General features: G+C 45.9%; 1 protein-coding gene across 3 annotated transcripts in view; it reads right to left on the bottom strand.

The window, feature by feature from the left end:
* Positions 1–7,382, bottom strand: part of LOC139557316 (plexin A3) — a 134,844-nt gene extending 127,462 nt beyond the window's left edge. For all 3 annotated transcript variants that reach the window (XM_071371957.1, XM_071371959.1, XM_071371960.1), the window contains exon 1: positions 7,199–7,382. The gene's annotated coding sequence lies outside the window, so the exon portion shown is untranslated. The remainder of the gene's footprint in view (positions 1–7,198) is intronic.
* Positions 7,383–14,419: the final 7,037 nt, after the last annotated feature.

The raw sequence follows: 14,419 nt of genomic DNA, 5'->3' as shown, positions 1-14,419 counted from the left end.
GAGGGGACAGAAGACACAGGAGGGATAGCAGACATTAAACACTTCACATGACAAGAAACGTTCCAGGATAGAATAGAATTACTAGACCAATTAATAGAAGGATTATGACAAACTAGCCAGGGATGACCCAAAACAACAGGTGTAAAAGGTGAACGAAAAATCAAAAAGGAAATGGTCTCACTGTGGTTACCAGATACTGTGAGGGTTAAAGGTAGTGTCTCACATCTGATACTGGGGAGAAGACTACCATCTAAGGCGAACATGGGCGTGGGCTTCCCTAACTGTCTGAGAGGAATGTCATGTTTCCGAGCCCATGCTTCGTCCATAAAACAACCCTCAGCCCCTGAGTCTATCAAAGCACTGCAGGAAGCAGCCGAACCGGTCCAGCGTAGATGGACCGACAAGGTAGTACAGGATCTTGATGGAGAGACCTGAGTAGTAGCGCTCACCAGTAGCCCTCCGCTTACTGATGAGCTCTGGCTTTTACTGGACATGACATGACAAAATGTCCAGCAGAACCGCAATAGAGGCAAAGGCGGTTGGTGATTCTCCGTTCCCTCTCCTTAGTCGAGATGCGAATACCTCCCAGCTGCATGGACTCAGTCTCTGAGCCGGTGGGAGGAGATGGTTGAGATGCGGAGAGGGGAAGCACCGTTAACGCGAGCTCTCTTCCACGAGCTCGATGACGAAGATCTATCCGTCGTTCTATGCGGATGGCGAGTGCAATCAAAGAGTCCACGCTGGAAGGAACCTCCCGGGAGAGAATCTCATCCTTAACCTCAGCGTGAAGTCCCTCCAGAAAACGAGCGAGCAACGCCGGCTCGTTCCAGTCACTGGAGGCAGCAAGAGTGCGAAACTCTATAGAGTAATCCGTTATGGATCGATCACCTTGACATAGGGAAGCCAGGGCCCTGGAAGCCTCCTTCCCAAAAACTGAACGATCAAAAACCCGTATCATCTCCTCTTTAAAGTTCTGATAATCGTTAGAACACTCAGCCCTTGCCTCCCAGATAGCTGTGCCCCACTCCCGAGCCCGACCAGTAAGGAGTGATATGACGTAAGCGATCCGAGCTCTCTCTCTTGAGTACGTGTTGGGCTGGAGAGAGAACACAATATCACACTGGGTGAGAAAGGAGCGACACTCAGTGGGCTGCCCAGAGTAACATGGTGGGTTATTAACCCTAGGTTCCGGAGACTCGGAAGACCAGGAAGTAGCTGGTGGCACGAGACGAAGACTCTGAAACTGTCCAGAGAGATCGGAGACCTGAGCGGCCAGGGTCTCAACGGCATGACGAGCAGCAAACAATTCCTGCTCGTGTCTGCCGAGCATAGCTCCCTGGAACTCGACGGCAGTGTTGAGAGAATCCGTAGTCGCTGGGTCCATTCTTGGTCGGATTCTTCTGTTATGCAGATGAATGAGGACCCAAAAGCGACGTAATAGTAACAGAGTCTTTATTCCAGTATAAAACAAATAATGATACTCCTGGATATAAATCAATGGAAATCCAAAACAGGAAACTGAAATCCTCTCGTCAATAGAGAGGAACGACTGGAGACGCGACCACAGACTGCAGGTCGCTTCAGGAAGGCACAGGCCGTAGCTGACATAGACACCTGCTCACACGCAGCATCTGAAGAAGGCAAAAGAACACGACAGGGCGGAACAAGACACAGGAACTGCAAACATCAAACAAGAATCCGACAAGGACAGGAGCGGAAAACAGAGGGAGAAATAGGGACTCTAATCAGAGGGCAAAATAGGGGACAGGTGTGAAAGAGTAAATGAGGTCGTAGGGAGAATGAGAAACAGCTGGGAGCATGAACGGAACGATAGAGAGAGAGAAAGAGAAAGAACCTAATAAGACCAGCAGAGGGAAGCACAGGGACAAGACATGATCAAAGACAAAACATGACACTGAGTGTTTTAAGTTTCATAACAAATGGTAGAATGTTTCAATGAATACAACATATCTATCCGCTGCAAAAATGCTCATGGACAGATAGGAAAAATGTACTGCAAAAGAGAAATTCTGAAGATAGCGCATGCACCCTTCCCTTACACGTCTGTGACTCAACAAAGCCCTCACGAAGTTCTGAAACAGAGGTGAGGCCACTTGCTGCCTTTAAATTCAGCGCAAAACCCCCAATCATTGTCCATTGTAATACAATGCTGTATTGTAGTACATTTTCTGACTTGTGGAATACTATTGAGCAGCAGTCACAATGATTTCATTACCACAGAAGAGAGAGGAACACTGGTGCCATTTAAAGCTGAATGCCCTAGCAGAAAATCAGGACCTGGAATCTCAGAATTCTAAAGCAGGGATGGTGCTACGGCTGAATTGAAAAGCAGACTCCAATGATTGACTTAAATAACAACTGTAAAGAACATATGAAACCTCAGCGGGAAATAAGACCAGAGAGAGATAGAGAGAGAAAGACAGAGAGAGAAAGAGATAGAGTGTGTGTGTGTGGGTGTGTAACTATTAACCACCCGAGAGTAAGCTCATTTGACAGTGATTAGGTTTAGTTGAAGACTTACTAGTGTGGAACATATCCTATGGGTTTGTGATGCGATATGTAATAAGCTATAGATTCACTAGGCTATTACTCAATACCTACCAATGGCTTTGTTCAGGTCTAAGACATTATAAGAACAGATCGCACCCAATATTGCACTATTCTGATACGTAATAAAAATTAACAAGCAAGTTCAGGTTATGTGTAGTGCAATTCCAAGGCTCAGACAGCCCAACTCCACTCTTTCTCCATTATACCATTATTTACCTGAACGTCTATCTACTAGTGTAGTTGGATAAGACGAAGGATGGAGGGGATGAGAACATCAGAATCATCCTTAAATACTGACTGGCTGCTGCTGCCTGCCTGCCATCAAACTCAATATCCTTTAGAGGAGGAGATGGGAGGGGGCCATGTTTTTAGATGAATGGTTAGGAATGGAAAGAGTCTGTCGAGTGTCTGTGAAACGTGAACTCAAAGAAGCAATCAGTGCAAACACAATTTCACTTAATCAAGGACTCTGAAAACACCACTCTCTTTTCACTTGTACTTCTCTAATGAGGGTCAACAGAGCTTGATAAAAAAAAAAGAATTGCTCTCTTTGCTAAATTAAAGATGCTGTACACTCATGGCTACAGATGACCAATACCAAGAATCTATTTGAGAGGTTCTGTAATGAGCATTACCGAAGGTGGCTCCCCTTCCTGTTCGGGTAGCGCTCGGCGGTCGTCGTCGCCGGTCTACTAGCTGCCACCGATCCCTTTTTCCCTTTTCGTTTGGTTGTGTCTAATTGTTTTCACCTGTTCATTGTTTGGTTGTTAGGGGGGTGTTATTTAAGTTCGTTTAGCCCGCTTCTGTTTGTGCGGGCTTGTCATTCTGTTTTGTATGAGGTGTTTCGTGTTTTGATGGGGTTTTTCCACTGTCCGGATTATTGCCAGTGTGTACTGTAGTGAAGTGGATTTTACGTCATATGTTTTGACGTTACCAGTTGTATTTTCTGGTTGGACATTGAAGTGTGGTTTTTTCCCCGTATCCTTTGCTCTCTGCGCCTGACTCCTTACCCATTTTCCTCATCGTTCGTAACAGGTTCATTTCAAAAGCACTCACCCCTGCTCAACTTTTAAAAGTTCACATATGGGTCCGTTGGCCTCTTACTTCGTACAGTAAACTACTGCAGGGTGGCAGGTAGCCTCATGGTTAAGAGTGTTGGGTCAGTAACCGAAAGGTCGCTGTTTCCAATCCCCAAACCGACTAGGTTAAAAATCTGTCAATATGCCCTTGAGCAAGGCGCTTAACCCTAATTGCTCTGGATAAGTGCGTCTGCTAAAGGATTTAAATGTCAGATTGAGTAGGACCACCAAGATCTTTCCTTTTATAATCAAGTCATATTTTTGCCATAAAAATGTATATGTATTGGGACGAATACAGCATACATTTATTTTGAGATTGCCTGCAATGACAACAAGCTCAGTCCGATGATGCTGTGACACACCGCCCCAGACCGTGACGGACCCTCCACCTCCAAATCGATCCCGCTCCAGAGTACAGGCCTCGGTGTAACGCTAATTCCTTCGACGATAAACGCAAATCTGACTATCACCCCTGGTGAGACAAAACCGCGACTTGTCAGTGAAAAGCACTTTTTGCCAGTCCTGTCTGGTCCAGCGACGGTGGGTTTGTGCCCATAGGCGATGGTGAGGACCTGCCTTACAACAGGCCTACAAGCCCTCAGTCCAGCCTCTCTCAGCCTATTGCGGACAGTCTGAGCACTGATGGAGGGATTGTGCATTCCTGGTGTAACTCTGGCAGTTGTTGTTGCCATCCTGTACCTGTCCCGCAGATGTGATGTTCGGATGTACCGATCCTGTGCAGGTGTTGTTACACGTGGTCTGCCACTGCGAGGACGATCAGCTGTCCGTCCTGTCTCCCTGTAGCGCTGTCTTAGGCGTCTCACAGTACGGACATTGCAATTTATTGCCCTGGCCACATCTGCAGTACTCATGCCTCGTTGCAGCATGCCTAAGGCACGTTCACGCAGATGAGCAGGGACCCTGGGCATCTTTCTTTTGGTGTCCTAAGATTCATAACTGTGACCTTAATTGCCTACCGTCTGTAAGCTGTTAGTGTCTTAACGACCGTTCCACAGGTGCATGTTCATTAATTGTTTATGGTTCATTGAACAAGCATGAGAAACAGTGTTTAAACCCTTTACAATGAAGATCTGTGAAGTTATTTGGATTTTTACCAATTATCTTTGAATGACAGGGTCCTGAAAAAGGGACGTTTCTTGTTTTGTTGAGTTTAAGTCCATTACATCAGTGGATAAAGGAGCTCATAGGGGACAAACGAAGGAAGTCAAAGAGTCATCTGATTGTTTCCTCTTTCTGTTATTTTAGTACTGTTTATCATCCTGTAGGACTGGAGGGTCAGTAGTTCCCTCTCCATTTTCTCTCTATTACAGCAGAAATGAGAACAGGAATCCTGGCTGAGACACTGGCCCAATGTTGTTCATTATGAACCCAAACCAATCCCCAAAGACCACTCACTTGCATAAAGGAAACAAACTTATTGCACAGCTTATTACACAGTACCATAAACTAAACTAAGGAACAACAAGGGTAAAGAATGGCTAATACACTGCATAGGCAGATAGTGGTATGGAAAACCAGTGTGTGTTCCCATTAGGATGTTTCCTTTAGTCTTTGGTCAGACAATTAAGAAATTGGTACCATTACTTTATCCATTAGAATTTCAAAGATAAAGCTTACTGTGAGCATGAGCCTCAGCACATGGTGTCCACATTGTGAGTGTGGCTTTAACACATTAGGTAACTATTAGGTCAATCTATTGGAGGTTGCTCAATGTTTTTCTGCTCTACTTGTTGCCTATCATTTGTAACCACATAGGGTGTTTCCTTTAAAGCCATTCCCTGGCTGTTACCTTTGGGAAGAGAGAGAAAGAAATTACCTTCCCAGGAAAAAGAAAAACAAAAGATGTCATTAAAGATAAAAGCTAAGTGTGTTACCTCCATGGCAGAGCAGGAGCAGACCATGGAGAGGATGATATTAAACTGAGAAACGGCTTGCAGACAGAAGCTATAACCAATGTCTGTGACTCTCCTTGCCAACTAAGCCTGGACCTTACTTAGCCAATGATATCATGAAACTCTAATGCCCCTTGTATACAATGACAAATACAGGATAGAATCTTGCTTTGGTGATTTCAAGATCCCATGTCTGAACTGGCTGACCATATCTGCTCTCTGATATAGATGAGCCAATAGGTTTTGAGGTATGCAAATTAGTTTATTAGGTGTTCCATAGCCTTTATTTCACCAACAATTTTCCCATTTATGAGTGTTAGCTGTAGCTTAGAGGAATAGGCTCAAGCACTAACAGTTTCATTCAAACTCATTCATACAGGGAGGGTAAAGTGAGGGTGAAAGAAGGGTGAAGGCCGGTCCCTCCATTAGTTTCTTTCCTTATAATCTCATATTATCTGGATTAGTTTAAAAACTGGCATTATTCTGCTGTGCTGACATTAAAAGACAACCAGACATCAGACAAGTGCTTGTTTGTGCAAATATTTTGTGGCACATGAACAGGACGGCCCTTGTGTTGGCCCTGTATTAATTGCAACCTCCCTATAACCTATGGTTTAATCATAATTTTCGTCAACAGTGGCTATAATTTTAATTGTTAAAATACACATTGTATCGTCTGCAGTTTCCTCCCTTGTGAAAACCGTCAATATTTCATAGGGATGAAATAGGCTACGTGATTTGAAATTGCATTGTGAAGAAATCCATTGTCTTACTAATTGAGAAGGACATTTGAGGCAATGGGTAGCCTATTAGATTATAGTTATTCACAGAAGGGAATGTGTTTCTAATTCGCGTCCACATTTTCTGATCACAAATGCGAAGTCACGTGACAATATGTCACAGGAGCTGTTACAGATGTATCAGGCAATAGTAACCTGTGTGAAAACAACCCGAAGACGAATACACCCTGTTCGTGTAGCAGCCAGGTAATCCAACTGGCAGGTCCGGCTTGGAAGACTATTGTAGTCACATAAAAAGCGCAGATTCCCAATTTAATAACATTAATCTGCCAAATTAAACCTTAACGTTGACATTCAACCTATATAATAGTCTACTGTGTTTTGGCTTAATCAACTCTCTAGGAAAATAACCTACCCATGATGTTATCAGATATTTGCAGATGTTGGATAATAATTAATGTGTCGTTTTGTAAATAAGAAAATGAACTATGCATGAAGACCAGGGTGTTCCCATGTTAATTTCAATGAAATATATGGCAAATCGATCTGTTTTTCAATCAGATAAATAATGTTTTTAACGCCCCCTTTGTTCTGAATGGAACGGCGGCGTCTCGTTGTATCACACACTATGCTACACACCCAGGCAAAGCCCACACGCATCCTTTCAAAAGGCATGATAAAACTAAAACATGCAGTCCTACTGACGATTGCTTATGAATATGTTATTATCACATTCAAGATACAAACTGCATGGTGTTCTAAAAGCCATATAAAGCCCCGTCATGGTTTAAAAAAAAAACATGCTTCGGAATCAAACGTTTTAACGTTATTCTTTCTCACCAGCATCGGCATCGTGAGATGAGATCGGCAATGAAACACGGGCTCGTGGACCTACCTGTATTTAAAGTGCAACAGTTACATCCACAACCACGTACAGTTCTTTACCCCGCGGTAATCACATAGGCCTATAATTATTTGTTAATTAATTCTGTGCAAAAATCCTCGAAATAAACCAGCAGGGAATTCACTGCTTGAATCGCATGACAGTCTCTAACCATTAGGAATAGTCTTGCTTTCTTCAGGAGGAGAAAGGTTTGGGTAGCAATCCCTTTATGGAACGTACCACTTTCAACAAGGGGATTGAAACTCACTGTTGTTCAATAAACCATAGAATAAGAACAAATACGATTGCTACACTGAGTTACGAACGAACTATTACATCTATTTAATTACAATACACAGTTTTTCTTCACTTTTGGTCTCTATTTATTAGAATGATATATGATCACATTTGGCATGTGCTTAAATCTATCCTAGTACCCTATTTGGAACAGGCTCGCCCATAATTTAGTATTTTTCTACCAAACCCAGTCCCAGAAGTTAGGGAGAAGGATGGATTTCCAAGGCGGATGGAGATGTTTGCTAGAATATGACGACGAGATACATGAATGAATGATACATATGTTGCAGATAAATTAGTCTAAACTCTCTCACGTGGAAATAATTGTTAGACCTGATCTGTGACTGTCTCCAGGTTATGACTTCAAGGGACTTTCTGTGCTTCAACTAAAGCAAAATGTAACTCGTATTATCAGTCATTTTAACTCTGCAGAGTAACCAATCAATATTTTTATACAGATCTCTTGGAACTGGACAATGTGTTGTTTATAAACATTTATAACTGATATATTAAATGTTTAAATTACAGATGAAGAAGAAAAAAAGTAGGATACAATTTCATAAACCCAATGGTTATTTCCTCTAATTACCTGGCTCCATCTGCACCTTTGTTTAAGACACTCAATACCTTGTCTATTGATGACATTAATGTATGCCAATTATGCACTTTCATCTACTAATACTCATACCTCCCAGACAGTTTACCTAAAACCTTCAATGGATGCTTTGTTAGACTAGTCAAGGATCATATCACCTCTACCTTACTTGTCACCCTAGACCCACTTAAATTTGCTTACCGCCCCAATAGGTCCACCATAGTACCTCATCATTAAGCTTGAGGCCCTGGGTCTCAACCCTATCCTGTGCAATTGGGTCCTGGACTTACTGACGGGCCGCCCCCAGGTGGTGAAGGTAGGAAACAACATCTCCACTTTGCTGATCCTCAACACTGGGGCCCCACAAGGGTGCGTGCTCAGCCCCCTCCTGTACTCCCTGTTCACCCATGACTGCGTGGCCATGCACGCCTCCAACTCAATCATCAAGTTTACAGACGACACAACAGTAGTAGGTTTGATTACCAACAACGACGAGGCTCTCGGAGTGTGGTTTCAGGAAAATAACCTCTCACTCAACGTCAACAAAACAAAGGAGATGATAGTGGACTTTAGGATACAGCAGAGGGAGCACCCCCCTATCCCCATCGAGTGGACAGCAGTGGAGAAGGTGGAAAGGTTTAAGTTCCTCGGCGTACACATCATGGACAAACTGAAATGGTCCACCCACACAGGCAGTGTGGTGAAGAAGGCGCAACAGAGCCCCTTGAACCTCAGAAGGCTGAATAGATTTGGCCTGTCACATAAGACCCTCACAAACTTTTACAGATGCACAATTGAGAGCATCTTGTCGGGATGTATCACTGCCTGGTACGGCAACTGCACCGCCCACAACCTCAGGGCTCTCCATAGGGTGGTGCAGTCTGCACAACGCATCACCGGGGGCAAATTATCTGCCCTCCAGGACACCTACAGCACCCGATGTCACAGGAAGGTCAAAAAGATCATCAAGGACAACAACCACCCGAGCCACTGCCTGTTCACCCGGCTACCATCCAGAAGGCGATGTCAGTACATGTGCATCAAACCTGGGACCAAGAGAGTGAAAAACAACTTCTATCTCAAGGCCATCAGACTGTTAAACAGCCATCACTAGCACAGGGAGGCTGCTGCCTACCTACAGACTTGAAATCATTGGCCACTTAAATAAATGGAACACTAGTCACTTGAATAATGTCTACATATCTTGCGTTACCCATCTCATACAGTTGAAGTCGGAAGTTTACATACACCTTAGCCAAATACATTTTAACTCAGTTTTTCACAATTCCTGACATTTAATGTGAAATGTCAGAATAATAGTAGAGAGAATGATTTATTTCAGCTTTTATTTCTTTCATCACATTCCCAGTGGGTCAGAAGTTTACATACACTCAATTAATATTTAGTATCATTGCCTTTAAATTGTTTAACTTGGGTCAAACGTTTCGGGAAGCCTTCCACAAGCTTCCCACAATAAGTTGGGTGAATTTTGGCCCATTACTCCTGACAGAGCTGGTGTAACCGAATCAAGTTTGTAGGCGTCCTTGCTCGTACAGGCTTTTTCAGTTCTGCCCACAATTTTTTTTTATGGGATTGAGGTCAGGGCTTTGTGATGGCCACTCCAATACCTTGACTATGTTGTCCTTAAGCCATTTTGCCACAACTTTGGAAGTATGCTTGGGGTCATTGTCCATTTGGAAGACCCATTTCCTACCAAGCTTTAACTTCCTGACTGATGTCTTGAGATGTTGCTTCAATATATCCACATAATTGTCTTTCCTCATGATGCCATCTATTTTGTGAAGTGCACCAGTCCCTCCTGCAGCAAAGCACCCCCACAACATGATGCTGCCACCCCCGTGCTTCACGGTTGGGATGGTGTTCTTCGGCTTGCAAGCATACCCCTTTTTCCTCCAAACATAACGATGGTCATTATGGTCAAACAGTTCTATTTTTGTTTCATCAGACCAGAGGACATTTCTCCAAAAAGTCCGGTCTTTGTGCCCTTGTGCAGTTGCAAACCGTAGCCTGGCTTTTTTATGGCGGTTTTGTAGCAGTGGCTTCTTCTTTGCTGAGCGGCCTTTCAGGTTATGTCGATATAGGACTCGTTTTACTGTGGATATCGATACTTTTGTACCTGTTTCTTCCAGCATCTTCACATGGTCCTTTGCTGTTGTTCTGGGATTGATTTGCACTTTTCAAAGTACGTTCATCTCTAGGAGACAGAACGCATCTCTTTCCTGAGCGGTAGGACGGCTGCGTGGTCCCATGGTGTTTATACTTGCGTATTATTGTTTGTACAGATGAACGTGGTACCTTCAGGCGTTTGGAAATTGCTCCCAAGGATGAACCAGACTTGTGGAGGTCTACAATTTTTTTTCTGAGGTCTTGACTGATTTCTTTTGATTCTCCCATGATGTCAAGCAAAGAGGCACTGAGTTTGATGGTAGGCCTTGAAAAACATCCACAGGCACACCTCCAATTGACTCAAATGATGTCAATTAGCCTATCAGAAGCTTCTAAAGCCATGATATCATTTTATGTAATTTTCCAAGCTGTTTAAAGGCACAGTCAACTTAGTGTATGTAAACTTCTGACCCACTGCAATTGTGATACAGTGAATTTCAGTGAAATAATCTGTCTGTAAACAATTGTTGGAAAACGTTCTTGTGTCATGCACAAAGTAGATGTCCTAACTGACTTGCCAAAACTATAGTTTGTTAACAAGAAATTTGTGGAGTGGTTGAAAGACGAATTTTAACGACTCCAACGTAAGTGTATGTAAACTTCCGACTTCAACTGTGTGCATATACTGTATCCTATACTATTCTACTGTATCTTATTCTATGCTGCTCTGACATTGCTCGTCCATATATTTTTATATTCTTATTCCTGTCTGTGCAATGAACTGCAACGCTCCCCATTCAACCTGACAGAGCTTGAGAGGATATGCAGAGAAGAATGGGAGAAACTCCCCAAGTACAGGTGTGCAAAGCTTGTAGCGTCAATCCCAAGAAGACTCAAGGCTGTAATCGCTGCCAGAGGTGCTTCAACAAAGCACTGAGTAAAGGGTCTGAATACTTATGTCAATTATATATTTCAGTTTTAGATTTTTTATAATTGTGCAACAAGTTTTTGCTTTGTCATTATGGGGTATTGTGTGTAGATTGATGAGGGAAAAAAACAATTGAATCCATTTTAGAATAAGGCTGTAACGTAGTAAAATGTGAAAAAAGTCAAGCGGTCTGAATACTTTCCGAATGCACTGTACAATTATTTTAGAGTACCGTTTGCCCTGAACAGCGTAAATATATAAGAAATAATTAATGCAAGGCTATTCTGATTCTGCAGTATGCACCTTATGTATGGGAGTCATAACCTATCAATGATGTCGTCTGTCCTTCACCAGTGATGAGGTTTGATGTCAACCACCAGTCAGCAGCAAAGCTTATTCAAATCATGTGGCCTGTTTAGGAGAAATGACACCTGCAATCCCCCACTGCACTAAACACAAATTCAGCTAAAGTACATTAGGTGTCTCCACAAACTACTTTTCTTTGTTGTGGTTTAAATTAATAGCATTGGATGCATTTCCATTTGTCAACATACAGAGTATACCAAACATTAGGAACACCTTCCTAATATTGAGTTTCCCCCCCACTTTTTGCCCTCAGAACAGTCTCAATTCATCAGGGCATGGACTCTACAATGTGTCGAAAGCGTTCCACAGGGATGGATGCTGGTTCATGATGACTCCAATGCTTCCCACAGTTGTTTCAAGTTGGCTGGATGTCCTTTGAGTGGTGAACCATTATTGATAGACATGGGAAACTGTTGAGCGTGAAAAACCCAGCAGCATTGCAGTTCTTGACACAAACCAGAGAGCTTGTCAGCTACTAACATACCCCGTTCAAAGGCACTGAAATGTTTTTTCTTGCCCATTCACCCTCTGAATGGCACACATACACAATCCATGTCTCCTTCTTTAACCTGTCTCCTCCCCTTCATCTACACTGATTGAAATGGATTTAACTAGTGACATCAATAAAAGATCATAGCTTTCATCTGGATTCACCTGGTCAGTCTATGTCATGGAAAGAGCAGGTATCCTTAATGCTGTAACGGCTTTCTTCCAGGGGTGAAGGAGAGGACCAAAGTGCAGCGCGGTTAGTGTTCAACATGTTTAATTTGACGACAAGTGAACACTACAAACAAACAAAACAACAAACCGTGAAAACCGATACAGACCTATCTGGTGCAGAACACAAACACAGAGACAGGTAACAACCACCCACAACGAACACAGTGAAACAACCTACCTAAATATGACTCTTAATTAGAGGAACGCAAAACACCTGCCTCTAATTAAGAGCCATACCAGGCAACCCTAAACCAACATAGAAACACACAACATAGAATGCCCACCCAAAACTCACGCCCTGACCATCACACACATACAAAACAACAGAAAACAGGTCAGGAACGTGACAGAACCCCCCCCTCAAGGTGCGAACGCCGGGCGCACCAGCACAAAGTCCAGGGGAGGGTCTGGGTGGGCATCTGACCACGGTGGTGGCTCAGGCTCCGGACGCTGTCCCCACACCACCATAGTCACTCCCCGCTTCTGTATCCCCCTCCCAATGACCACCCTCCAACTACAACCACCTAAATGAAGGGGCAGCACCGGGATAAGGGGCGGCAGGTCCTGGCTGAGGAACTCTGGCAGGTCCTGGCTGAGGGACTCTGGCAGGTCCTGGCTGAGGGACTCTGGCAGGTCCTGGCTGAGGGACTCTGGCAGGTCCGGGCTGAGGGACTCTGGCAGGTCCGGTCTGAGGGACTCTGGCAGGTCCGGTCTGAGGGACTCTGGCAGGTCCGGTCTGGCGGAAGGCTCTGGCTGATCCGGTCTGGCGGAAGGCTCTGGCTGATCCGGTCTGGCGGAAGGCTCTGGCTGATCCGGTCTGGCGGAAGGCTCTGGCTGATCCGGTCTGGCGGAAGGCTCTGGCTGATCCGGTCTGGCGGAAGGCTCTGGCTGATCCGGTCTGGCGGAAGGCTCTGGCTGATCCGGTCTGGCGGAAGGCTCTGGCTGATCCGGTCTGGCGGACGGCTCTAGCGGCTCCTGTCTGGCGGACGGCTCTAGCGGCTCCTGTCTGGCGGACGGCTCTGTAGGCTCATGGCAGACGGGCGGCTTTGCAGGCTCATGGCAGACGGGCGGCTTTGCAGGCTCATGGCAGACGGACAGTTCAGACGGCGTAGGGCAGACGGGCAGTTCAGACGCCGCTGGGCAGACGGGCAGTTCAGGCGCCGCTGGGCAGACGGGCAGTTCAGGCGCCGCTGGGCAGACGGGCAGTTCAGGCGCCGCTGGGCAGACGGGCAGTTCAGGCGCCGCTGGGCATACGGGCAGTTCAGGCGCCGCTGGGCAGACGGGCAGTTCAGGCGCCGCTGGGCAGACGGCAGACTCTGGCCGGCTGAGACGCACTGTAGGCCTGGTGTGTGGTACCGGAACTGGAGGTACCGGGCTAAGGACACGCACCTTCAGGCTAGTGCGGGGAACAACAACAGGGCACACTGGACTCTCGTGGCGCACTCTAGGCCTGGTGCGTGGTACCGGAACTGGAGGTACCGGGCTGAGGGCACGCACCTCAGGGCGAGTGCGGGGAGAAGGAACAGTGCGTACAGGGCTCTGGAGACGCACAGGAGGCTTGGTGCGTGGTGCCGGAACTGGAGGCACTGGGCTGGAGACACGCACCATAGGGAGAGTGCGTGGAGGAGGAACAGGGCTCTGGAGATGCACTGGAAGCCTGGTGCGTGGTGTAGGCACTGGTGGTACTGAGCTGGGGTGGGAAGGTGGCGCCGGATATACCGGACCGTGAAGGAGGACACGTGCTCTTGAGCACCGAGCCTCCCCAACCTTACCAGGTTGAATGGTCCCCGTAGCCCTGCCAGTGCGGCGAGGTGGAATAGCCCGCACTGGGCTATGCAGGCGAACCGGGGACACCACCTGTAAGGCTGGTGCCATGTACGCCGGCCCGAGGAGACGTACTGGAGACCAGATACGTTGGGCCGGCTTCATGGCACTCGGCTCGGTGCCCAACCTAGCCCTCCCAGTGCGGCAAGGTGGAATAGCCCGCACTGGGCTAAGCACGCGTACTGGGAACACCGTGCGCTTTACCGCATAACACGGTGTCTGACCAGTACGACGCTCTCTCACTCCACGGCAAGCCCGGGGAGTTGGCTCAGGTATCCAACCCGGCTTCGCCACACTCCCCTTTATCCCCCCCCCAAGACATTTTTGGGTGAGCCTCTCGGGCTTCCAGCCTCTCTTACGTGCTGCCTCCTCAATC

This window comes from Salvelinus alpinus, chromosome 28, assembly GCF_045679555.1.
Source record: "Salvelinus alpinus chromosome 28, SLU_Salpinus.1, whole genome shotgun sequence".
Taxonomy (NCBI): domain Eukaryota; kingdom Metazoa; phylum Chordata; class Actinopteri; order Salmoniformes; family Salmonidae; genus Salvelinus; species Salvelinus alpinus.
The sequence above is the reverse complement of the archived record's forward strand: the minus strand, read 5'-3'. Positions and strand labels throughout refer to the sequence as shown.